The sequence below is a fragment of the Podarcis pityusensis genome (assembly GCF_964106645.2).
Source record: "Podarcis pityusensis genome assembly, contig: HAP1_SCAFFOLD_122, whole genome shotgun sequence".
Taxonomy (NCBI): Eukaryota; Metazoa; Chordata; class Lepidosauria; order Squamata; family Lacertidae; genus Podarcis; species Podarcis pityusensis.
This window is the reverse complement of record NW_028293474.1, coordinates 97948-124285: the sequence shown is the minus strand read 5'-3', so window position 1 is coordinate 124285 and position 26338 is coordinate 97948. Positions and strand designations below refer to the sequence as shown.

The 26338-nt window shown below is 49.2% G+C and overlaps 1 protein-coding gene across 4 annotated transcripts in view; it reads left to right on the top strand.

Annotated features, from left to right (window-relative positions):
- Positions 1 to 1578: 1578 nt before the first annotated feature.
- Positions 1579 to 26338, top strand: part of SLC45A4 (solute carrier family 45 member 4) — a 120721-nt gene continuing 95961 nt past the window's right edge. For 3 of the 4 annotated variants that reach the window (XM_081024246.1, XM_081024239.1, XM_081024240.1), the window contains exon 1: positions 24187 to 24326. The gene's annotated coding sequence lies outside the window, so the exon portion shown is untranslated. Of the gene's footprint in view, positions 1820 to 24186; positions 24327 to 26338 lie in introns of those variants that run through there. The other variant, XM_081024242.1, reaches the window with a different exon arrangement.

Below are 26338 nucleotides of genomic sequence, written 5' to 3'. Positions count from 1 at the left end.
GCTCTGTCCCTGGGCATTGGCAAATGCAGCCAACCCATTCTCCCTGCTCGCAGATGCGGGAATTGCAGCTTGGTCGTGTTTTAACATGCCCAGGGAGTATTTTGCTCATGTTCTGCTTGGAAAGGCACAGCTGCGACACAGAAAGTATTGTTATCCAGAGCAACCCTGACCATGGACTGGCAAGGGAAGCTGCCTTCAGTCAACTCCTGACTGTGCAGACTGCAAGAATATCAGGGCAGCATAGTGGAAGGGGAAAGGATAACTCAGTTGGTAGAAAAGGAGACTCTTGATCTCCAAGTTAAGGGTTCGAGCCCCATGTTGGGCAAAAGATAATGGCATTGCAGGGGGTTGGGCGACTAGATCACCCTCCTGGTCCCTTCCAACTCTGCAATTCTATGCTTCTATGAAAATGGAGTTACATTAGGGCAGGGCTGTGGTTCGGGGGTAGAGCACATGATTCACATGCAAAAAAAGATCCCGACCACCCTAAATCCTGCAACGTCTAGGAGGGCTCTTACCTGGTTAAGAGGTCTGTTACCTGATTAGTTTTCCAGGAGCTGAAATCCCCCAAACTCCTGTTCATCTGCACATGTGCAATGGCTGTTTCAGATGTACGCACCTCAGCTTACTTTTCCTAAAGGGATGGTGGCTGGTTTGACCGGGAATGCATCAAACAACCGCATTGCTGAAGAAACTCCAGGTTGCACATGGGCTGTGGCTGGTGTCATATATTTTGTTGTTGTTGTTTAGTTGTTTAGTCGTGTCCGACTCTTCGTGTCCCCATGGACCTGAGCATGCCAGGCACTCCTGTCTTCCACTGCCTCCCGCAGTTTCGTCAAACTCATGCGGGTAGCTTTGAGAACACTGTCCAACCATCTCGTCCTCTGTCGTCCCCTTCTCCTTGTGCCCTCCATCTTTCCCAACATCAGGGTCTTTTCCAGGGAGTCTTCTCTTCTCATGAGGTGGCCAAAGTATTGGAGCCTCAGCTTCACTATCTGTCCTTCCAGTGAGCACTCAGGGCTGATTTCCTTCAGAATGGATAGGTTTGATTGTCTTGCAGTCCATGGGACTCTCAAGAGTCTCCTCCAGCACCAGAATTCAAAAGCATCAATATATACTTAGCTTCAAACACCAGCAGTGAGAGCATGTTGCAGCTAGAGCCACAGCTGAGTTGGGGGGCACATAACTCGGATGCCACTGATGTCTCACTCATCGGCAGGGAAATGCTTGGGCCGTATCCATCCCCTTGTCTGTCCTGTTACCTTTCGGACACCCCGATCTTCTAGAGGTTAATGCAATCTGCCTCCAGTTGAGTTTAATGCCAGAAAGCCAGTCAGTTCTAATGGCACTAGACATTACTCAAATTAGCTACGCACCCTTTCATACACGCCTGAGGACCACCGCCCCCCAAGGAGAGACCTGCAACATTCATTTTTAGCCTACTTTAACAAGGGACATCGGCAAATATTGAGTCGCAGGACAGAACCGGGCTTTGAATGCCGCCGTCACCTTAGGGGTCATCAAGCATTGCGCATACATTAAGCAAGCAATTTTGCTTTTTATCTTAATATGTGCTGATCTCATCCATCAGGGAGGGGGGTTGGGGAGCGGGAAGGCTGCGAGGGGAGAGCATCTTCCTCGTCCGTGGATGTACCCAATACGATGGTGGGGGGAGAGGAAGAACTTGCAAGCAAGCAAGCAAGCGCCGCAGGATCGGACTGGATTTTGGAGAGCAGAGGAAGAGGGGGTCCTGTTTCTCAGCCAGCTGCCTCACTGTGATTGCTGGCACTGCTGGGGGGGAAAAGAGAAGCGAGAAAGGGTAAGTCAGCAAAACCAGCTACCTCTATCATGACCATCCCTTGCTATCAGCTGTGAGCAGAAGCAGTTTTGTTGATGAGTGGAGGCAGAAGGAAAAAGAGCGAGAGCTGTACGTGTGTGTGTGTGTGTGTGTGTGTGTGTGTGCGTGTGTGTGCGTGTGTGTGTTTTCTAGCATAGACGGTGGAACTGGCCGGAACTGATATTTTGCTACTTTTCAAAAAAAAGAAGAAGAGGGAAATGGCACTTAAGGAGCAGTCTGCACAATTCCTTCCCCGATATACAGCAGCTGTTAGGGGCTGATGAATTCAGATGTCTGTGAGCTCTGCTGGTGCAAGGCAAGGCAAACGGAGCTGCGTTATTGATATTGTATAACAGCTTCGAGTGTGTTAGATAAAGGCTGTTCGGAATGAATTGGGCAAGGTCACATGGGACACGGCGGAGTGGCAGGAACGTAAACACACACATGCATCTCAATGGAAGCACACCATAGGTTTCTTCGACCTGTGAAATTGAGAGCGGGGTTCTGAGTGCTGAATAAGAGGACCCGGTGCAGAGGGTCCGATGGCTGAATGTTCAAATGGAGTGCAAAAGGAGGGGGGAGTTTTCACTGCTGCAGCTTCTCTCACCACCGCCGCCTGACACCTGCCAAGAGCTCCTCTGCTTGCTTCGTGTTCCTTTTATGGGCTTTTATCACACGCATTAGACGGCTGGGTGGTAAACAAATGGGGTTAATGGATCATGAAATGAATGCTGGTTCTTCAGAAGCATTCAAGGCGTGGTGAGCTTTGCATCTGGTCACCTAAGTGCTGTTGACTTTCAGGTGTGAGGAATCGACACCTTTTACACCAGCAAACCACAGAGGGGCTGCCCCAAAACCCTCTCTCCTTTTTTTTATTTGCTAAACCATGCTGTTGGCCCAATAATAATAATAATTTATTTGTACCCTGCCCGTCTGGCTGGGTTCTTCAAGCCACTCTGAGTGACTTCCAGCATACATAAAAACATAGTAAAACATCAAACCTTAAAAAGGGTTGCCTTCAGATGTTTTCTGAATGTTATATAATTACTCAGGGGTGAGCGCCCGTTGCTCGGTCCCTGCTCCCGCCAACCTAGCAGTTCGAAAGCACGTCAAAGCCCAAGTAGATAAGTAGGTACCACTCCGGCGGGAGAGTAAACGGCGTTTCCGTGCGCTGCTCTGGTTCTCCAGAAGCAGCTTAGTCATGCTGGCCACATGACTCAGAAGCTGTATGCCAGCTCCCAAGGCCAATAAAGCGAGATGAGCGCCACAACCCCAGAGTCAACAACAACAACAACAATTTTATTATTTATACCCCGCACATCTGGCTGGGTTGCCCCAGCCACTCTGGGCAGCTTCCAACATATATCAAAATATAATAAAACATTAAACATTAAAAACTTCCCTATAGAGGGCTGCCTTCAGATGTCTTCTAAAAGGTTGTATAGTTACCATCACAGAAGGAGGGCAAAAGGGGGTACAGATTTGCATAAAATTTGCGCACCCACATTTATCACATTTGTGGCCCCTTACTAGTGGGACACAGGTGGCGCTGTGGGTTAAACCACAGAGCCTAGGACTTGCCGATCAGAAGATCGGCAGTTCGAATCCCCGTGAAGGGGTGAACTCCCGTTGCTCGGTCCCTGCTCCTGCCAACCTAGCAGTTCGAAAGCACGTCAAAGTGCAAGTAGATCAATAGGTACCGCTCTGGCAGGAAGGTAAACGACGTTTCTGTGCGCTGTGCTGGCCACATGACCCGGAAGCTGTACGCCGGCTCCCAAGGCCAATAAAGCGAGATGAGCGCCACAACCCCAGAGTCAGCCACGACTGGACCTAATAGTCAGGTGTTCCTTTACCTAGACATCTGATGGGAGGGCATTCCACAGGGTGGGTGCCACTACCAAAAGTGCCCTCTGCCTGGTTCCCTGTAGCTTCAATTCTCGCAGTGAGGGAACCATCAGAAGACCCTCGGTGCTCGATCTCAGTGTCCAGGCTGAACGATGGGGGTGGAGATGCTCCTTCAGGTATACAGAGTGAGAAGCATTAGCATTATAAAGCAAGAGGCTTAAAAAGTGTGACTAAATACAATTGTCTTCGCTAAAAGTAAGCAATGAAGAGGCTGGGCTTACTTCCCCTAGGAGCCTTTGCCAAATCCTGGATACCCCAAACCAGGGGTCAGCAAACTTTTTCAGCAGGGGGCCAGTCCACTGTCATTCCAACCTTGTGGGGGCCAGACTATATTTTGAAGAGAAAAAAAATGAATGAATTCCTATGCCCCACAAATAACCCAGAGATGCATTTTAAATAAAAGGACACATTCTACTCATGTAAAAACACGCTGATTCCCGGACCGTCCGTGGGCCAGATTGAGAAGGCAAATGGGCCGGATCCAGCCCCCGGGCCTTAGTTTGCCTACCCATGCTCCAAACCCCTGCATGTAAGCCCACCTTAGCTCAGCTGGCAGCAGCATCTGAAGGAGGTGTGGAAGAAAGGTCCTAGACTGGTTTGTAGTGGGTTGGCTGGGGATGCAGGGCTTTAAAAAGTCAAATCCAGCACTTTTAATTGAGGCTGGAAGCAAAGCAGCAATTAGGGGAGCCAAGAGAGGGTCCGTGTGATATTATCTGAACTCCCATCAGCAGCCTCATTCTGGGCCAGCTGAAGCCTCTGGACTGACCAAAGGCAGCCCCTTGTGAACTATATTACAGTAACCTAGCTTTGAAGTGAGAGTCAGTGTGATGTATTGTTTAGAGCGTTGGGCTAAGACCTGGGAGACCAGGGTTCAAATCTCCACTCAGCCATGAAGCATCCTGGGTGACTGAGCCGCTCATTTGCCTCTCAGCCTAAGCTACCTCACAAGGTTGTTGTTGTGGGGGATTAAATGAGGAGGGGGAGAATCGTTGAGCTCCGTAGAGAAAAAGGTGGGATATGATGGCGATGAAAGAAAGAAAGAAAGAAAGAAAGAAAGAAAGAAAGAAAGAAAGAAAGAAAGAAAGAAAGAGATGTGCATAAGGTTGGGAGGTCAAGAGCAAGGAACATGCTCCCAAGAATGGCACTTGTGATGATGATGATTACTATCATTGTTATTTTCTAGTTAGTTTTCTTCTCCTTCTTCTTCTTCTTCTTCTTCTCCTCCTCCTCCTCCTCCTCCTCTTCCTCCTCCTCCCCCCTTCTCCCTTCTCCCTTCTCCCTCTTTAGCAGTGCCTTCCCATTCTCATTGCCACTTCCAGTTGTCCTACAAATTAGACTCTGAGGGTAGCTTTGAGGGCCGGCCCACCCATGAGGCAAGGTCAGGGAATCACCTCAGGCAGCAGGTTCCATAGGGGCAGCAGATCTAATGTAGATATTAATTCAGGGCCAGCCCACTGTGGCGATCACACAGGGTCCCCGGATGTTTAACGGTCTGTTGATCCCTCTGCAACCACTCTGATCGCTTCCCCGCTGCCATCAACCTATTACTCTCTGGTAAAACACTGAGTCCAGTCAGTTGTTAAAAGTGAACCAAAAAAACCCCAAGTTTATTTTACAAACATTGACAAGTTTATGATTTTTCAGATAATATTCCTGTCAGTATCTTAACTTTAGTTTCTTTACCGGCCTACACCTTCCTAATACCTTCTGACTGATTATCTCAACTGTTTGACTGACTCCTCTTAACAGATTCTCTCACTCTCTCACACCAGACTAGCCCAACCCACAGACTTATCTTCCCTCTCTTGTCTAACTCCAGACTGTCTTCTCAACCACTCTAACTCCTCTTAACAAATTCTCTCTGTGCTTAAACCTTATACACAGTTAACTCTGGCCCCTGGGTTCCCATTGGTTAGTCATTTTACAATTAGTCAATCCTTTCTCTGGGACGCGGGTGGTGCTGTGGGTTAAACCACAGAGCCTAGGACTTGCCAATCAGAAGGTCGGCGGTTTGAATCCCCGCAACGGGGTGAGCTCCCGTTGCTCGGTCCCAGCTCCTGCCAACCTAGCAGTTCAAAAGCACGTCAAAGTGCAAGCAGATAAATAGGTACTGCTCTGGCAGGAAGGTAAACGGCGTTTCCGTGCACTGCTCTGGTTCACCAGAAGCGGCTTAGTCATGCTGGCCACATGACCTGGAAGCTGTACGCCGGCTCCCTCGGCCAATAAAGTGAGATGAGCGTTGCAACCCCCGAGTCGGCTACGACTGGACCTAATGGTCAGGGGTCCCTTTACCTTTTTAACCCTTTCTCTATGAACCCAGTATGATGTCACACACATAGGAGGGCAAACGCCATACCCACCTATGAAACAAGGGGAGGTGATGTCCTCAGCTGCTCCTTATCTTGTAGGCACCTCTTCCGGAAAATAAGAAAGGCGCTTGCCAGCTGCAAAGGGTTGATGCACTTCCAATCTGGCACAGGGAGGGCTTGCAGGGGCCATAGAAAGATCAGGCGGGTGGCCATCAGTCACCCTCCTGTTTCACTTTGCTCAGAGCAAAGTTGGCACGGCTGGCTCTTCTTGAAGGAGACACATGGGTCTGATCTCAGCAAAGTGGACTAATCCTCTCCCCACCACTGCCTTTCTCAAGAGCAGGAATTAAATATCCCAGGGAGGAAGGACGAATGCTAATTACTTATTGTAATTGTTGAGTGGATTTCTGTTTAATTTTGAAATGCTGATATTTAATATTATTTTACTGAATGTTGAATGTTATTTTATTTGCATATTGTATATTGTATTATGCATATTGTCTTATTTATATGATGTTTGCCGCTCTGAGCCTGGCTTTGGCTGGGGAGAGCGGGATAGAAATAAAATTTATTATTATTATTATTATTAAGCTCACATTAACGCTTGGCTCAGAAAGGCTGCGCTTGCGTGGCGAGTTCCCGCCTCCCCCCTCAGAAATAAAGACACGAGACACAAGAACTCAGGTTAATGGGTCAAATTAGGCCACAACTTTATTGATTACAGGAATTGAGCGGTATTGGCTTAGGCATTGGTCCTAACTGCTAACCAGCTATAAGGCCGGAAGGGTTGAACACCAGTGGGAGAAGTCCTGCTGAGGCACATCAACTAGGACCTCCCCCCGGCGTCACCGCGTGGGGGCGTGCCGTGGGCCCACACCTCCCTAGGCTTAGGACAAGGCCATGCCCCCCGGAATCCTTTACCGGACTACCCTTAATTTGGGGGAAGGTGATGGCGCTCCCTTCCCCCCCCTTCATCTGCATAACAATCTGCATAACCCCTACCAATGCCTAACCGCCAATACCGAGGAGTTGTGACGGATTGCTATGAGGTAGGCAAAAAGCAAGTGGCTGGTGCCAATTTGCCAATTGGAAAAATTCCTACCAGGCCCCTTGTCGGCGACCAACCAAAGTCCATAGCAACATCAGAGAGCCTAGCCTAATGGGTGGGAGGGGAGGGAAAACCTGGATAGCTGTGGCGTGGGAAAGAGGGAGACCCTCGGCTGCGCCAGACCTAAGTACAGCGAGGCCACGCCCCCGGGCCAGCTGATTGGCTGGCCCGGGGACGACGCATCTGAGGATTCCCTGGTATCGCAGGGGCTGAAGCCAGCCCCCGCGAGTGTGGGGAGGGGCGTGAAGCCCACAACCCCACCTCCTCCCTAGCTCGGAAGTGGCTTTGTGCTAGAATGGACGGCAAGCACTTTTTTAGTCCCTCTCTGCATGGAGACATTTGTCGCCTATCTGGGTAAACTGGGCCATTGGCTCCAGTCAGTGCTCCTGCCGATGAACTGAGTAAAAGCGGCTGCATTCCTGGTTTTCTTAACTATTTATTGATTAGCCCACCCAGTGCCAACTGCAGGTTTGGAGTGGGGTGGGCAAGACAGCCTTGTGATCCAACCTCTGCGCTGCTGCCACTCATATTCTTCACCAAAGGAAATCAACGCGAGTAAGTGCTGCACGCCTGGAACTCCTCACTCTTTGGAGAACTGGGCAAGGGATGCAAGAATTTATTAGCACTAAAATTATGTGGCTAAGACAGTCTAAACCAGCGGTTGTCCACCTGGTCCCTACCGCCCACCAGTGGGCGTTTCAGGATTCTAGGTGGGCGGTAGGGGGTTGTACGGCACAAGCGGAATCCTTCTTCCATCGAGAACTGGTGGGAGGTAAGGAAATTTTACCATCAAGAAGGATGCATTAGTTGACTACCCCGATCTAAACTGTTACGGGAAAATCTAGGTGCGAGGCTGCTCAGTCACCCAGCTGGTCGGGCAGAGCCCGCGGGTCCCTGCGGAATAAAGGAAGGAGTCCAGCCACCAACCGGAGCAAATAGCTGTAGACCAAAGTTTATTGCGCAACAGGTTCAAAGAGGAATTTTGAACCCCGAGGATGGGGTGACAAGGACTTTTAAACGTTTCTATCTTATCCCAGCATGCAGTTCATTAAGCACCATCACTACATCATTGCTACATCAGAAAAGGGGAGGGTTCTACATGATTAACATAGGAGGAATGTGTTGGGGCAACAGGCGGATACAGGATATGTATTGAGAAGTACATTCTAAGAACCTACTACAAGAGGAAAAATAGAACTTTGGTTTGCATAGTCTGGCACCTGGGCAAGTCCGGAGGAGTGCCTTTCCCCAGCGACTGACACCTATGAGTACCTTCCTGTGAATACATGACGTCCCACTTGAGGGATTATGGCAGGGACCAAGTGGTTTCCAACTCCTTGGCCAATGAAGCAAATTGGCGGTGGAATGAAGGAAACTGGCAAAGGAGTTGATTTTATATGATTTTTAGGTAACTTCCCTGAGCTGTCAAGTCGAAAGGGTACATTTATGCATAATATTTGTAAGATTTAACAACTTTAAAGATGTGCCCCCCCCCCCCCGTAATTTCTGTAACATAACATTTCAACATAACATTTTATCAAAAAACATATCATCCTTAATTCCCCCCTATTTTCCCCCTCCCCCTCCCCAAAATATACCCACCCTCACCACCCCACCCAGACTTCCCTCCGCTCCTCTCTCTGGTTTATCAACATATGTTATTTTCTGCATGTTACAAAACTGTACACATCCTTAATTTATCTGTCTAGATGTTATCAATAAGAAGTTTGTGAATATTTATTCAAAACCTGCCAAGGAGTCCAGTTCATTTTGTTGTTTCCTTAAATACTTTGTAAAGGGTTCCCATTCATCTTCAAAATCACAGTTATCCTTGTCATGTAGTTTGTGTGTCAATTTTGCCAATTTTGCATAGTCCATCAATTTCTCTTGCCACAGTTCTTTGGTTGGGATTTCCTCGTTCTTCCATCCTTGTGCTATTAAGACTATTGCTGCCATTGTTGCATACATAAAAATATTTTTCAGTTTCCTTGGCAGGTTTTTCCCTATGCCATGGATGCTTTAGCTGAGATTCCTGCATTGCAGAGGTTTGGACTAGGTGACCCTTGGGTCCCTTCCAACTCTAAGATTCTATGACTCTATGATTTTGCATCCCAAACACCTGTCTTGGACCACATAAGGCCTTGGCTCCTATAAGCTGATGCTATAACTGACCCTCTTCAATAGTGCCCAGAAACATTCTCTGCCCAGAGCATGGCCTCTCCTGGCTACAAACCATTATAGAGTTCTCAACTAATGAAACTGAGGTGGAATCTAGACACATATTTTTTAAAATGTTGTGAAAATGCTTTTTTAAAAAAAAAAAGTTTTGAAAAAATATATTGAATTTGCCATAGCTCACCATCGCCATCTAGTGTCACGGTTTTACCATGCACTTTGTGACACACTTGAAGCGTTTTATTTGCTGCTGTATAGCTAAGTCCCAACTATGCACCTCCTGGTGCATTCTCATCTACTGCTTCTTTACCATTCAAAAAGTTGGACCAGACTGCTTTGCATCACCAATAATAATAATAATAATAATAATAATAATAATAATAATAATTTTTATTTATACCCCGCCCTCCCCAGCCAAGGCCGGGCTCAGGGCGGCTAACAAGCAATAATAAAAACAAGTTGAATGAATACAACTTAAAAACAAGATTAAAATACAACATTAAAATATTAAAGTGCAGCCTCATCACAGGAGGAGAAAGGAAAAAGAAAAAAGAAAGAGGGGGAGGGAATCAAATTGGCTCCAAGCCAAAGGCCAAGCGGAACAACTCTGTCTTACAGGCCCTGTGGAAAGAAATCAGATCCTGCAGGGCCCTGGTCTCATGAGACAGAGCGTTCCACCAGGCGGAGCCAGTGTTGAGAAGGCCCTGGCTCTGGTTGAAGCCAATCTAACTTCCTTAGGGCCCAGGATCTGTAATAAATATAGGGGTTGCTCGTGCGTAAGTTGCCGCCACTCCTGGCTAGGTTGCCTGGTTAAACCTTTTCTGTCTGGACAGCCCTTCACTTCGTGGCTGTTTCAGTCGCTAGCAGAATCCGTCAGTGGGCGTTTCTTAAACCTTTTCCAGCATAAAAGCTGTTTGACGCCAAGTCTCCTCCTACTCTCCCTGCGCGGAAGTCTTCTGCGCAGGGAGGGTGTGGGTAGCGGAGGACCCGTGCTCTCCCTGCTGGTCTCCGGCGAGGAGTCCTGGAGCCCCCTTGCCGATTCCCCCATCTGCCCCCCTTTATCCCTGGTGTTACGCTGATTTCCTTCCCCAGCTGATGAGCTGCCTCTCTCCCTGCTGGGCCCTTCTCCAGCATCGCTTGGGAGCCTTCCCTCCGCCTCTGGCTCCGATGTCAGTTCCCTGACAGGATCTCTAGGGTGTTGCTAGTGAAATGAAACCTAAATGAAACCTATTTTCCTACTTCAGCCAAGACCTAGCAATAAAGCAACTTATTTTAGCTCAAACCAGGCTGTGTGCACACCATCACACAGTTAAAGCACTGGGCTTTTCCAAAGGAATTGTAGTTTGCCTGTCACAGAGCACCCAGCACTCTTAACGAACTATAGTTCCCAATAGTCGCTGGGGAAAATAATACACTTTAAAGGTATGGTGTCTACACAGTGTAATAAACAAAAATCTGCCCTTATTCCCTTATGGGGAACACAAGAGCCCTTATAGAGTCCTTTGTAGGTTCTCCATCGGTCAGAGAAAATAACAGAGGCCAACCAGAGAATATTGAGAAGCAAAGCAGCTAGTAAGCCTGATCTTTATTGAAACTGTTGCAACAGGGTGCTCCCCTCACACGCAGGAAAGGAGGAGGACCCAGAACCAAGTGTGCCTGTCCTTATATAGACATTTTAAATTGCCCGCCCTGGAGTCCAAGACCACCCCCAGATACATCATACCTGCATCACAGAAAGGGTGGTCTACAACAGAAATCTGAGTGTGTTGTTTATCTCCTGTCTGGAAGGTTACCTGTTGTTGTTGTGTTTTTTTGTTGTTTTTTTTGTTTTGTTTTTACCTGTTAATGGACACTTGATTGGATACCCTGGGGAGCCTGGCCAGTCTTTTGTAATGACAAATACTTAGTTCCTGAGCCAGGTCACAGGCTCACCCTATTCAAACACAGACAGACATACCCTTAAGACAGGATTTGTGAACGAAAAGACAATGGGGAGGCTTTTCCGTTTTCCTTCGACCTTGCAGAGAAATATTTGAGGTCAATTTGGGAGGGACAAAATGGTTTCGGGACTTTTTCTCTGGGGTTTCAGACATGTGGTTTATATATTTTGTCACTGGAGTTTGGGTCCCCTGCAAGACTAGGCTTCTTTCTACTGGTTTCTAGCCACTCTTCTCCTGCTTACCAGATTCACCTTTTTTCGCACAGGCACTCCCAGTCTCATAATCACAGAAGGGAAGTAAAGGTTTGCTAAGTTTCTGGTTCCCTCTGAAGCTTTCGTTTCTTTTCTCCCGTTAAGTTTCAGTTTCCTGAGCTGACCTCCTGGACCAGCTTGCCAGAAACAACCTCTGGGCAGAAAGCAACCATTTTATAAGCTAAAAACAAAATGGCCAAGGAGTTCCATTCTTTCACCTCCTCCTATCGTGCAAATTGCAAATCGATGAAGAACAGACATTCCATGAAAGGAATTAAAGGACAAACTGGGGGAAACTGGGGTGGGGGAAAGATTTTCCATACCTTAAAAGGTGCTTGCTTTCCCATGAAGACGTGAAGAAAGGAAATTTGTTTGTGTACGAAATAAATGCGAGCGTGTCGGTTAAATGTTCCCCATAACTCCCTAATCAGTTTGCACTTTCCGTCCTCAGCATGTGCTGAAAGTGTGATATGACAAGGGACGCTTGTCAACATATTTTCTTCTCACTTGGCAATTAATGCTGGTGGAATCGCCTGAGCTTCCAGAGATCTCTTTGGGAAAAGACCAAGAGAGAACAGCCTATAAATACAGCTGTGCGGACGATGTTAACCACGGGACCTGCTGCTGGGGGTCAAATGAACATGAGAAATTCGCTGTCTTCTACTGCCCTGGTTCACGCAAGACAAATTCAACCCAACTCTGGCCCTCCCAAGCATTTTTATGCCCTCACCATACTGAGCTGCAGCCAAGAACATAATAAGTGCCTGCTGGATGAAAGCAATGCCCATCTAGTCCAACATCCGGTTCCCACAGTGGTAACCTGCACTCAGGATTCGAATACAAGAGCACTCTCTCTTCCTGTGGTTTCCAGCAACTGGTATTCAGAAGCGTTGCTGCTTCTGATAGCAAAGGCAGAGAGTAGCTTTGACGGCTAGTTGACAGCTTTATCCTCCGTGAAGATGTCTAATCCTCTTTTAAAGCCGTCCAAGTTGGTGGTCATCACTGCCTCCTGTGGCAGAGAGTTCCACAGATTAATTATACTCTAAGTGAAGAAGGACCATAAAGTGAGAGCTGGACCATAAAGAAGGCTGATCGCTGAAGAATGGATGCTTTTGAATTCTGGTGCTGGAGGAGACTCTTGAGAGTCCCATGGACTGTAAGAAGATACAACCTCTCCATTCTGAAGGAAATCAGCCCCGAGTGCTCCCTGGAAGGACAGAGCCTGAAGCTGGGGCTCCAAGACTTTAGCCACCTCATGAGAAGAGAAGACTCCCTGGAAAAGACCCTGATGCTGGGAAAGATGGAGGGCACAAGGAGAAGGGGACGACAGAGGACAAGATGGTTGGACAGTGTTCTTGAAGCGACCAGCATGAGTTTGACCAAACTGCGGGAGGCAGTGGAAGACAGGAGTGCCTGGCGTGCTCTGGTCCATGGGGTCACGAAGAGTCGGACACGATTAAATGACTAAACAACAACAACAAGTGAAGAAGGACTTTCTTCTACCTGTCCTGAGTCTTCATTGATTGGGCACAACTTCTATAATTATGAGAGAGGGAGAAAAACTTTTCTCCGTCCACGGGAGACATGAATTTATAAACTTCAATAATAATAATAATAATAATAATAATAATAATAATAGTAATTTATTTATACCCCGCCCATCTGGCTGGGTTTTCCCAGCCACTCTGGGCAGCTTCCAACTGAATCTTAAAAACAATACAGCATCAGACATTAAAAACTTCCCTAAACAGGGCCGCCTTCTGTTGTCTTTTAAAAGTCAGATAGTTGTTTATTGCCTTGACATCTGCTGGTAGGGCTTTCCACAGGGCAGGTGCCACCACCAAGAAGGCCCTCTGCCTGGTTCCCTGTAACCTCACTTCTCGCAGTGAGGGAACCACCAGAAGGCCCTTGGAGCTGGACCGTGACAACCTCCCCTCCCCTCCACCTTGAACCAATGCCTAACCGCCAAACCTTACAAAGTTGTGAAGATTTGCTATGCGGCAGGCGAAACCCAAGTGGCAACAGCCAATCAGCCAAATGGGAAAATTCCTACTGGGCCCCTGTCCCAAAAACAGACGACCCACAACGGCATAGCAAGGTCATAGCAAGACCCTAAATATAGGGAGGGTGGGTGGGTGAACCGATGCACGAGGCGAAAAGAGGAAGCTCAACGCAATGTGCAGCAGTGTATATAGGTCCCTTGGCTAATGCATGTACGATCCAATTGACCAGAATTACCCCAGCAACCGAGGGACCACCAAACAGGTTGTTGTGTTTATCCAATCGCTCCCAGTGTGGGAGAGCCAGTGTGGTGTAGTGGTTAAGAGCGGTGGACTTGTAATCTGGTGAACTGGGTTCGATTCCTCACTCCTCCACATGCAGCTGCTGGGTGACCTTGGTCTAGTCACACTTCTCTGAAGTCTTTCAGCCCCACCCACCTCACAGAGTGTTTGTTGTAGGGGAGGAAGGGAAAGGAGAACGTTGGCCGCTTTGAGACTCCTTAAAGGTAAAGGGACCCCTGACCATTAGGTCCAGACGTGGCCGACTCTGGGGTTGCGGCGCTCATCTTGCTTTATTGGCCGAGGGAGCCGGCGTACAGCTTCCGGGTCATGTGGCCAGCATGACTAAGCCGCTTCTGGTGAACCAAAGCAGTGCACGGAAACGCCGTTTACCTATTTATCTACTTGCACTTTAACGTGTTTTCAACTGCTAGTTTGGCAGGAGCAGGGACTGAGCAACGGGAGCTCACCCCGTCGCGGGGATTCGAACCACCGACCTTCTGATCAGCAAGTCCTAGGCTCTGTGGTTTAACCCACAGCGCCACCCGCGTCCCTTTGAGACTCCTTAGGGTAGTGATAAAGCTGGATATCAAATCCAAACTCTTCTTCTTCCCACCCACACAAACAGCAAGGTCAGTCTTAGTGATTTCACCACAACATGTGCTCTCTGTAAAGAGGACACGATTTCTCAGAAGAAAAACAAAAATATTTTGCAATCAAGGAGCTTTCACCATTACCAGCTCAGCTGTCTCCCTTCTCTTTTCTTTTCTTTTTCAATGTGTTGACTTCCCTGTACACACCCCTTTAGCTTCCTCTTGTTGCAAGCTTCATGTAGACATAGCAAAATAAGGTGGGGATGAGAAAGTAGGGCCACATTAGATGGCAGGTTGCAAATCACACTTTTTAATGTTTTCCCTGTACTTGTTTTAAAAAAAGATCTGTCATAGTAGCTGCCCAGAGTGGCTGGGGGAACCCACTCAGATGGGTGGGGTATAAAATGATGATTGTGATGATGATGATGATGATGGAATAGGATGTCCCTATTTTCATCAGAGAAGTGTTGGAGGGTATGGAATAGAGCAGGGGTCAGCAAACATTTTCAGCAGGGGGCCGGTCCACCCGTCCCTCAGACCTTGTGGGGGGCCGGACTATATTTTGGAAAAAAATATGAATGAATTCCTATGCCCCACAAATAACCCAGAGATGCATTTTAAATAAAAGCACACATTCTACTTACGTAAAAACACCAGGCAGGCCCTACAAATACCCCAGAAATGCATTTTAAATAAAAAGGCACGTTCTACTCATGTAAAAACACGCTGATTCCTGGACCATCTGTGGGCCAGATTTAGAAGGCGATTGGGCCACATCCGGCCCCCGGGCTTTAGTTTGCCTACCCATGAAATAGAGTGTAAGGTCCATACACCAAGAAGCCGGGCATTATATGTGCACTCCACACACAGGTGTACAGAGAGAAATGTGGCTGACTTAAGACTGCTTCTCTTTAACCACCATCAAATCAATTTATTAGCAAATCGACAGCCTGCCATTTCACTGATTGTCAATGAAACAGACAAGGAACATCAACAGTAAACAAAAAAGGGGGGGGATGTGATGCTCTCCAAAAGAGACTATCTTTTGAAAACTATCATTTTATCTTAGCAGAATAAAACAGCATCATGAATGCTTGGCCATTCCATGCCAGCTTTCTGCTGTTGCTGCTTCCTTGGAATATGGGAGAGTGAAGAATAGCTGTTCCATGGACCATTCTATCGCTCCCCCACCTCTGCCAAAAATAAATGCTGCTGCCCAGCTGCAGTGGTGTAGCGTGGGGGGTGCAGGGGGGCCGGCCGCACCGGGCGCAACATCGGGGGGCGCGCGCTCGCACTCGCAGCTCTCTGCCCCTACCTGGCTCACTCACTCTCTCTCACTGCAGTGCTGGCTGTGCGAATCCGATCCGAGCCGCTGGGTCGCCGCCCACTGTGGAGGGGGTGAGTGCCAGGCGTGCGGTGCGGAGAAAGAGCGAGGGACTATCTGGGGGAGGGACAGTGCAGCGGCCGCCCAGCGCAGCGCTGTGCGCGGGAGAGAACCACACCAGACCAGACCAGGCAGCAGCAAGAAGAAGCTGGCAGCGACGGCAGGTTAGGGGTTAGGGGGCGCAAATTACTTGCCTTGCCCCGGGTGCTGACAACCCACGCTACGCCGCTGCCCAGCTGTGAACTTCAAGAGAGGCTGATATCCTGTAAATTTGGATAGGTGGTCCCTTACGCATCACTCAAAAAGAGGAATAGAGAGGATACCACTTTACATAAAATCTGCATTTTTAGGTGTGTGCAGATGCACATGTAGAAACAATTATCATTTTTTTAAAAAAATTCTTTTAAAAAAACATACAGGGAAGATTGACCACATGACCTCTATGCCTGCTCAGTCTGCTGTCCAGGAGCTGTTGATGGGCAACTTCAATCCCCACCCCCCGCACTGTTAGCTCTGCCTTCTTATGTTATATTCTGAGCACCTGAGCACTAACTTGACCCCAGACTTCAGGGACCCTTGGCATTGTTCCCCCAAGGGACCCTCTATCCACTGACACACATATTGCAGCAACACACACATTTTCTTCGGTTGTTGCTGTCACAGAGCGACAGTGACCATGCCCTCATCTTTTGATGTGTGAAATTTGCAGAATTTCGTAGATCTATAGGCCAGGGCACTACATTCTGGACAAATAAAAATGGCGGCCAGCCACCATGGATGGGAATCAAACTTTCTGTCTAAGGCGGCAGCTGTGCTGGGCCCAGGGGTTAACCCAAGCAACACGGTCCAGGTCTGGTTCCGAATCAAAGGATTCTGCGAGGAGTCAGTCCAACAGGGGCAAGGCAAATCTCAAGGCAGGAAACCAGACTAGGTCAGGCGCAGGGTCTCAGGCAGGTTCCAGCAAGCAGCAATGTTGCTCCTGCAACCTGGGGCGGGGTCCGACAGCCTTTTATCTCTGTTGGGGTAACGGCCGGTCCTGATCCCCCGGCGGCTCACCTCCCTGTCTCGCCCGAAGGCGAGCACTCCTCCTGCGAGTACTCAGGTCTCTCCTTCTCTCAGACCTGCGTCTCTGCAGCTCAAGAGACGTCTGTGGGTTACTAGACCCAGGGGCCTCCTCAACCTCTCCTGACCCAACTGGTAGTGGAGCAGCTGTAAGTGATGGCCCAGCTGGAGGCAACAAGGGAATCCCCGCATCTGGAGCCAGGGCAGGCTCAGACCCCTGACTCTCCCCCAGCTGGTGCTTGTTGCAGGGGAACCTGTGCAGACTGGGGCTCTTCAGGATCAGGCCCCAGACTCGGTTCAGATGCCGCCTGAGGCAGAGGATCCGGTGCAGACTGAGACCCCTCCGGTTCCGAGTCTGAGCCCGAGTCCCAGGCCATCACAGCAGAAAGGAGGGCAGTAAATGGCAGCATGGCCATCTTAAGCATATGCAGTACCGGGTGCAAAGATCTACCCAGCGCCCCCCCCGGTTGCCCAAAGTTGTGGACCTTTTTTAAGGGCGGGCCGACAAGGCATGAACAGCAGAGCTGGCCTGGCCGGCCGGCTCAACAACAACAGGGGAGCCCAAGGCAGTGACAGCAGCAGAGCAAGGCGTGGGCAAGCAAAGCCCGGTGCAACAACACAACAGTCGAGCCCGAGGCAGCAGTGGCAACTGAGCGAAACCAGGCGCCTGGTGTGAGCATCCTGCACTGCATGGGCCTCTCGACGGCCCGCCAATCTCAGGTGCGCAGGAGGGCGGAGCCGGCTAGCGGCCTCAGCGCCTCACTTGCCCACAGCAGGAGAGCTGTGGCGCTCCAACGGGCTCTGCTCCGCTCAACAGTGACTGTCGACTCTTCCCAATCCTTGGACTCCAAATCTCAGCCCCGGACTCTTGGCCTGGAGCCCCTGAGAGCCCAGCGCCCAGGTGCCCCACACCCCTAGCGCCTATGGGTAAGACGGCCCTGATGGCTGTGTTGCACTAGTAAAGGTAAAGGGACCCCTGACCATTAGGTCCAGTTGTGTCCAACTCTGGGGTTGCGGCGCTAATCTCGCTTTATTGGCCGAGGGAGCCGGCGTACAGCTTCCGGGTCATGTGGCCAGCATGACTAAGCCGCTTCTGGCGAACCAGAGCAGCGCACGGAAACGCCGTTTACCTTCCTGCCAGAGCGGTACCTATTTATCTACTTGCACTTTGAGGTGCTTTCGAACTGCTAGGTTGGCAGGAGCAGGGACCGAGCAATGGGAGTTCACCCCGTCATGGGGATTCGAACTGCCGATCTTCTGATCGGCAAGTCCTAGGCTCTGTGGTTTAACCCACAGCGCCACCCGTGTCCCACTAGTAAGGGGCCACAAATGTGATAAATGTGGGTGCGCAAATTTTATGCAAATCTGTACCCCCTTTTGCCCTCCTTCTGTGATGATTCACTTCACTACTTCTGCTGCTGAGCTTTGGCCAAATTCCCTGACAAGCCTGTATTATGGCTCCATCACAATAATTTTCCGATGCCTTTTATTAAGCCACAATTATACTCGCAAAGTGAAGGCCTGATCTCGCCTGCCGCCTGCCCCCATCATTTCTGTCCTTAGCAAATCTGATCTGTACAATGAAGAGCTGTATTCCTGGCAATTTATTTTGTGGAAGGAATTCATCCTTGGGTTGTCTGCCTTCTTGCTAGCGGCTCAGAATTCCAATTATCTTCAAGCCTAATGCATTCTCTCTGGACTTACCATTAATTTATAAGTTTCTGAAGGAGCTGGATGTTCTGTTCCATTTACTTAAAAGAGTCATTTTATCATCTATGTATGATTCAGGCTCCCACCCCACTTTGCTCTCTCCTTCCTTGTTTCAGTGCTTGGGCTGTTTCTAATTAACCTAAAGTGTATGAACGCCTCAGAAGAAATGTGCGCCTATTTACTGCGTGAGCCATAAAGATAATATTCGGGCACGGGGGGGGGGGGTAGGAGGAGAATGGGGGGAGGGGAGAGACATTGCCAAGGAAAGATTTGGACAAGGGGAAGCCTTCAACAGCAATGATTTGCTGCATCAGGAGTCACCAATACAGCTCCCATAGGCAAAAGGGCATCCTTGAGGTCTTCTGTTGGTGCCCACAAAGCCTCTTTATTATATATACACCCCACCCACGTGGCTGGGTTTCCCCAGCCACTCTGGGCGGCTTCCAACAGAATATTAAAGACATGAAAAAACATCAAACATTAAAAACTTCCCTAAACAGGGCTGCCTTCAGATGCTTTCTAAAAGTCAGATACAGTGGTACCTCGGGTTAAGAACTTAATTCGTTCTGGAGGTCCGTTCTTAACCTGAAACTGTTCTTAACCTGAGGTACCACTTTAGCTAATGGGGCCTCCCGCTGCTGCCATGTGATTTCTGTTCTCATCCTGAAGCAAAGTTCTTAACCCGAGGTACTATTTCTGGGTTAGTGGAGTCTATAACCTGAAGCATCTGTAACCTGAAGTGTCTGTAATCTGAGGTACCACTGTAGTTGTTTATTTCCTTGACATCTGACGGGAGGGCATTCCACAGGGCAGGTGCCACCACCGAGAAGGCCCTCTGCCTGGTTCCCTGTAACCTCACTTCTCGCAGGGAGGGAACCGCCAGAAGGCCCTTGGAGCTGGACCTCAGTGTCCGGGCTGAACGACAGCGGTAGAGACGCTCCTTCAGGGGGCTGGCCCCACCACTTTTGTTGCACCCACTGGTGGTATAAGGCCCATGGAAGATCTTTACCAAAGGAATGTAACCCTTGGGCTGAAAAGGGCTCTCTCCACACTTGCCAAAGAGTCACTTTTGCACATCATGCAACAGTCCTGTTTGCTGCAGCCACAACAGCGTTCCACACTTTAAGCTCATAAACTGTGAACCACAAGGGCTCTGCTCTGCCCCCCTCTCCCAGTCGGAGGCAGCAGTGCTTCTGAATATCAGTTGCTGGAAACCACAGGAGGAGAGAGGGCTCTGCTCTGCCAGTCCTGCTTACTGGTTTCTCTTAGGTCTGTTTTTGGCCTCTGCGAGAACAGGATACGCCATTCGCCTCACCCACCAGGCGCTTCTCACCTTCTTACATTCTTATTCCTAAACATGCAATGCATGCTTGTCGGGCAACCTAGCCAATCAGGGATCCTTGGCACATGCAGGTAAAGCAAAGGCAAAGGACCTATGGGTCCTTTGGACCTATGGGTGGTTAAGCATTCCACACGTTTTCAAAACAGGTTTGCGCCCTCCTCTTGTTGGATAAGGGACACGGGTGGTGCTGTGGGTTAAACCACAGAGTTAAACCACAGAGCCTAGGGCTTGCCGATCAGAAGGTTGGCAGTTCGAATCCCCACGATGGGGTGAGCTCCAGTTGCTCAGTCCCTGCTCCTGCCAACCTAGCAGTTCGAAAGCACGTCAAAGTGCAAGTAGATCAATAGGTACTGCTCCAGCGGGAAGGTAAACAGCATTTCCGTGCGCTGCTCTGGTTCGCCAGAAGCGGCTTAGTTATGGTGTCCACATGACCCACAAGTTGTACGCTGGCTCCCTCGGCCAATAAAGCAAGATGAGCGCCGCAACCCCAGAGTCGGTCACGACTGGACCTAAAGGTCAGGGGTCCCTTTACCTTTACCTTTACTTGTTGGTTAAATGGCAATTGCACACCAGCTAAATGCTCATTAATCTGACAACTGCAAGAGAAATGTCCTTCCTCTTTCTCCCTCCTCCTAACTCTGGCCAACTTTGGGTCAAGGAAGCAAACCCAGCAATATAGTGTTCTGTATCCAAGTGCTGGCTTTTGGGGGCTATCCTTGTGGGTGTATCTTAAAACGCAGCATTAGTTGTATGTGTTGTCCACAAGTGTTACTAAAGAATTATCCATGAGCCAGAACAGTTAAGAACCTAGGACTGACTTCTAGGTGCCACCTCTGCCTTAGAAATCCTTCTCAAAACTGTAAAAGTAAAGGACCCCTGGACAATTAAGTCCAGTCAATGGCAACTATGGGGTTGCGGTGCTCATCCCGCTTTCAGGCCGAGGGAGCCAGTGTTTGTCCACAGACAGCTTTTGAGGTAATGCAGCCAGCATGACTAAACCCCTTCTGGCACAACAGAACACCGTGACGGAAATCAGAGCACACGGAAAAGCCGTTTACCTTCCCGCTGGAGTGGTACCTATTTATCTACTTGCACTGGCGTGCTTTCAAACTGTTAGGTTGGCAGGAGCTGGGACAGAGCAACAGGGGCTCACCCCGTTGCGGGGATTTGAACCACTGACCTTCTGATCGGCAAGCCCAGGAGGATCCGTGGTCTAGACCGCAGCGCCACTTGCATCCCTTTGGCACATGTATGTGGCTAACTACCATTCACACATAGCATGTTTGCTGCAGGAAACAGTGGTGGAGGAATTGCCCCGTAAAGTGTGAGGAAGCACACATCTGATGCGCTTCTGGAATGCAAGTGAACCATGAGAGCCTACGCCTTGCCCACATGGGACCCTTCATCTCACAGCTAACTCTCACAACGAACATAGATCCCAGGGTAAAGCTGCAGGAACGAGCTTGGCTTCTTTTACAGTGGTGCCCCGCAAGACGAATGCCTCGCAAGACGGAAAACCCGCTAGACGAAAGGGTTTTCCGTTTTTGAGTTGCTTCGCAGGACGAATTTCCCTATGGGCTTGCTTGGCAAGACGAAAATGTCTTGCGAGTCTAGAGATATTTTTTTCGCTTCCCCCCCCCTTTATCTAATCTGCTAAGCCTTTAATAGCCTTTAATAGCCTTTTAGCAGCTAATCCCCTAAGCCTTTAAGCCTTTAATAGCCGCTAAACCGCTAATAGCGCTAATCCGTTAAGCCGCTAATAGGGTTGCTTCGCAAGACGAAAAAACCGCTAGACGAAGACTCTCGCGGAACGGATTAATTTCGTCTTGCGAGGCACCACTGTATAGACGTTTTGTACTTAGAATCATAGAATCATAGAATCATAGAGTTAGAAGAGACCACAAGGGCCATCGAGTCCAACCCCCTGCCAAGCAGGAAACACCATCAGAGCACTCCTGACATATGGTTGTCAAGCCTCTGCTTAAAGACCTCCAAAGAAGGAGACTCCACCACACTCCTTGGCAGCAAATTCCACTGTCGAACAGCTCTTACTGTCAGGAAGTTCTTCCTAATGTTTAGGTGGAATCTTCTTTCTTGTAGTTTGGATCCATTGCTCCGTGTCCGCTTCTCTGGAGCAGCAGAAAACAACCTTTCTCCCTCCTCTATGTGACATCCTTTTATATATTTGAACATGGCTATCATATCACCCCTTAACCTCCTCTTCTCCAGGCTAAACATGCCCAGCTCCCTTAGCCGTTCCTCATAAGGCATCGTTTCCAGGCCTTTGACCATTTTGGTTGCCCTCCTCTGGACACGTTCCAGACACGTACTTGGCCCCTCGAATTTTCCACCGTCCAAAACCTCGCACAGCAGGGCTGACCCAGACTCTAAATGGTATCGCTGCGCCTTCCTCTCTCACAGGCCATTTTTAGCACACTCAGCGTGCGCTTGGAGAGAGCCAAAGAGGCAAGCAAGCGGCTGCACTGCAGTCCCCTCATTTGTTCTCAGTGCCAAACGCCCACGTCATTCTTCACCGATACTGCAAGGACAGAAAGGATCTCTGCTTGTTTGTTTTTAGGGCGGTGGGGGGGAGTGAGGACCCTCGGGGGGAACAGTGAGGGGGTATGGGGTCTATATTGCAGCTCTTGAACCCTCTCTATCATGTCTATCTAGATAAGTGGTTCTCAACCTGTGGGTCCCCAGATGTTGTTGGACTACAACTCCCATCATCCCTGACCACTGGGTCATGCTGGCTAGGAATGATGGGAGTTGTAGTCCAACAACATCTGGGAACCCACAGGTTGAGAACCACTGCTCTAGATGAACCTTCCTAGGTCCTTTAGGTATGTACCTTCTCTCCATCCCATTAACATCAGAAGCACAGGTGACACGTGAGCGATCCTTTTCAGTGGCTGCTCCTCTATTGCAGAATGCTCTCCCAAGAGAGGTTAGACTGGCTTCCTCTAGGTCAGTGATGGCCAAACGTGGCCCTCCAGCTGTTTTGGGACTGCAACTCCCATCATCCCTAGCTAACAGGACCAGTGGTCAGGGATGATGGGAATTGTAGTCCCAAAACGGCTGGAGGGCCAAGTTTGGCCATCACTGCTCTAGGTTATGCAGGCTAAGACTATGGTGAACATGGCCATGGAGGCTAGCTTAGACCATAGTCTTGTTGGGATACTGCCAGGGAGACAAAGTCCATCATGGCCCCCAAGCCGCCTCCAGACGTCCATCGATCTCCCGTAGACACACAGTATCATTCAATTAGCGACACGAGCTTCCAGAAATAGCTTGCCACATTCCAGAGCTGGTGCACGCTCTTATCAGCAGAATTCACACAGTGAAAGATGCACGCAGGAGAGCATTATTTAGAAGTTTATTCAGCGTTGGTCAGAACAAAGAAAACATGACTGCCTACGTTGATGTCTCAGGCACAGAGAGAAAACGAAAGCATAGACACAACAGAAACATCCTGTGAACAGGAAATACGCAGGCTGTGACACAAACATCCTGCTCCCTTTTAAGGTGGAACGGAAATATCCTAACAATCCAAGGCCCGAGTGAGCAAAAAAAGACAATGGAAACCAGACGATGGTGCCAGGTGTGTTTCCCTGGAGAGAGCCTTCCACAAAGCGGCCAGAGATGCTAACCATGGCTAGACTACTGTAATGCACTGTGTGGGGAGCTAGCCTTGTACCTGGTTTGGAAGCTGCAGCTAGCGCAGAATGCAACTGCTAGGGGGCTTTGTTTTACCCCGGTGTTGAAAGACTTGGTTATTTGTTTTCATGTCTCTCTTCTGTGTGCTAGAGAGTGGAATCTTCCCATTCTGGTTCCAATCCCAGGTAGGAAAAATGCCTTGCGTGGGTCCTCATTGGGGTCTGCTGAGGAGACCAAAGGAGAAGTCATTTCATTGTGGCCATGGAAGCCTCTTTTGGGAAGAATCAGAGCTACCACAACTTCCCGACACGAAGGAACAAATTAATTTGGCAGTTGATGTGGACACACTCCAACGTACCTCCTTTGCGGAGCTATGCGTAACTTTGAGACTATTTTCTCACCCACCGCACTCTGTTTATTTTAGTCTGTTTTTCACTTGGGCAATGAAATAGGTGGCTCTTTTCCCACATCAGTGTGAGCCAGCAAATATTATTACTCTTGGCTTGACCCCATTGGTACTGATGGGGAGTCTAGTCTCAGAGCTCTGAAGGCCTAGAATCCTGAATCTCCTGGAATTGTTCTTGGACATGGACCACTTGGCAACTGTTGCCATAGAACCAGGTTGCCCAACAACAGAGCCCGGCGCATATCTGTGCACCAATAGAAGGTGGCCGACTTCCAACCGCTAGAAAATCAACTCTGATTTTGGACCTTCTTTGAGATGCCTCATTTGGGATCAGCCTATTGAGTTTCTCGGCTCCTTTTCTGCACTAGGTGAGCTATATTGCCATCACGAGAGCCTTCTTATCACATATTTCAGAGGTAAAGGCAGGCCTAGATGCTACAGCTGCCACATGGCTCCCACTCAAGTTGTGACAGGGAGGAAATTTGGTTCAGTTTGCATTTAAAGATGAACTTTCTTAATCTGCAAGTTCCTAAAACAATATGTGAACCAAAACGCAGCTGCCCTTCAAAATTCGCACTTCTCTGAATTTTGCAATGTAGCTCTCCAGCTAAGCAATGTGTACAAAAATGTATGTTGTTGTTGTTGTTGTTGTTGTTGTTGTTGTTGTTGTTGTTTAGTCATGTCCGACTCTTCGTGACCCCATGGACCAGAGCACGCCAGGCACTCCTGTCTTCCACTGCCCCTCGCAGTTTGGTCAAACTCATGCTGGTAGCTTCAAGAACACTATTCATCCATCTCGTCCTCTGTCGTCCCCTTCTCCTTGTGCCCTCCATCTTTCCCAAGATCAGGGTCTTTTCCAGGGAGTCTTCTCTTCTCATGAGGTGGCCAAAGTCTTGGAGCCTCAGCTTCAGGATCTGTCCTTCCAGTGAGCTGATTTCCTTCAGAATGGATAGGTTTGGCCTCCTCCTTGCACCTCCCCAAAATGGTACCCAGGGCCATCTTACCCATAGAGGCTAGTGGCGCTGGGCGCCAGGGCACCAAGTTCTGGAGGGTGCCAGGGAAGAGGCAGAGGCTGGACGTGGCACCTCCCGGCATCAGTTCACCGCCCTCGCCTGCCTCCGCCATGCCGCGCCGAAGCAGCGCTGCACCCAGAGCCTCCGTCTGCCATGGCCACCGCGGCACGAAGCGGCCAGCTGAGCCGGGAGGCGCAGCGTCCAGCCTCCATCTCTTCCCTGCCAGAGAAGCCACCCTCCAGCCGCTGACCGCCTCCTCTAGCCCCGCCGGCAGCGCTGTCCTCCCTATCTACGGTCCTCATATCTACTGGATCGTCTCTACTGGTCTGCCCTGCAAAGGACCTTAAGGTCCATGAATAACCATAGTTTAGAGGTCTCGGGCCCTAAGGAAGTCAGACTATCCTCCACCAGGGCCAGGGCCTTCTCAGTGATGGCTCCGACCTGGTGGAATGCTCTGTCCTATGAGACTAGGGCCCTTCAGGATTTAACCTCCTTCCGTCGGGCCTGTAAAACAGAGCTATTCCGCCTGGCCTTTAATCTGAATTCAGCCTGATCTTTTATTTCCCTTCTCTTCCCTCCCCCTCCCCTTCAATGAAGATCACCCGCTCTGAGATCCCAAAGCTAATTCTCCCCTGGCCTCCTCGCTGGCTCAGGTAGGACCAATTCAGCCAGCTAGCCCTGGGGATTATCTAATTGATTTTTGAATTGTTATTCATGTTTTTATACTGTATTTTATGCTGCTTTTATAATTAAGTGTTTTAAAGTGTTTTAAATTTGTTGTTAGCCGCCCTGAGCCCAGTTTTTGAACCAGGAAGGGCGGGGTATAAATAAATTATTATTATTATTATTATTATTATTATTAAACTTTGGAAAACCGGGGGGGGGCGGGTCCGGAGGGAGCTTTGTACCACGGCGCCGGATATGCTTAAGACAGCCCTGATGGTGACTGGTGGCCCCTGTGAGGCTTCCCAGAAGGAACATGGCCCTCGCCACTGAAAGGCTTCTTACCCTGAGCTACATGATGATGTCCCTGTGGGCAAAAGTCAATGGAAAGATAGGGCAACCAGGGATCGAAAAATGAATGAGATGAGAGCACGATAGTCAGCAAGACTGAGCTGTGTGGTGCATCACTGAGAGTCGACGAAGGTGGGGAAAGCAGGAGAAGGGGCAAAGCAAATGAATTTGGAAGCGGTGCTGAAAAATAGTTGGGAAAGGGATGTGTTTTTCAATACTGTTGGAAAAAACTGCTCCCCCCCCCCCACAAAAAAGAGTAAATTGTTCTGGTTCGGCGTTTGTCTGGAGCAACCTCCTTCCCTAGCTAATTTTAATGCCTGCTTTCCAAATATACTTGATAAGAAAGCATGAAT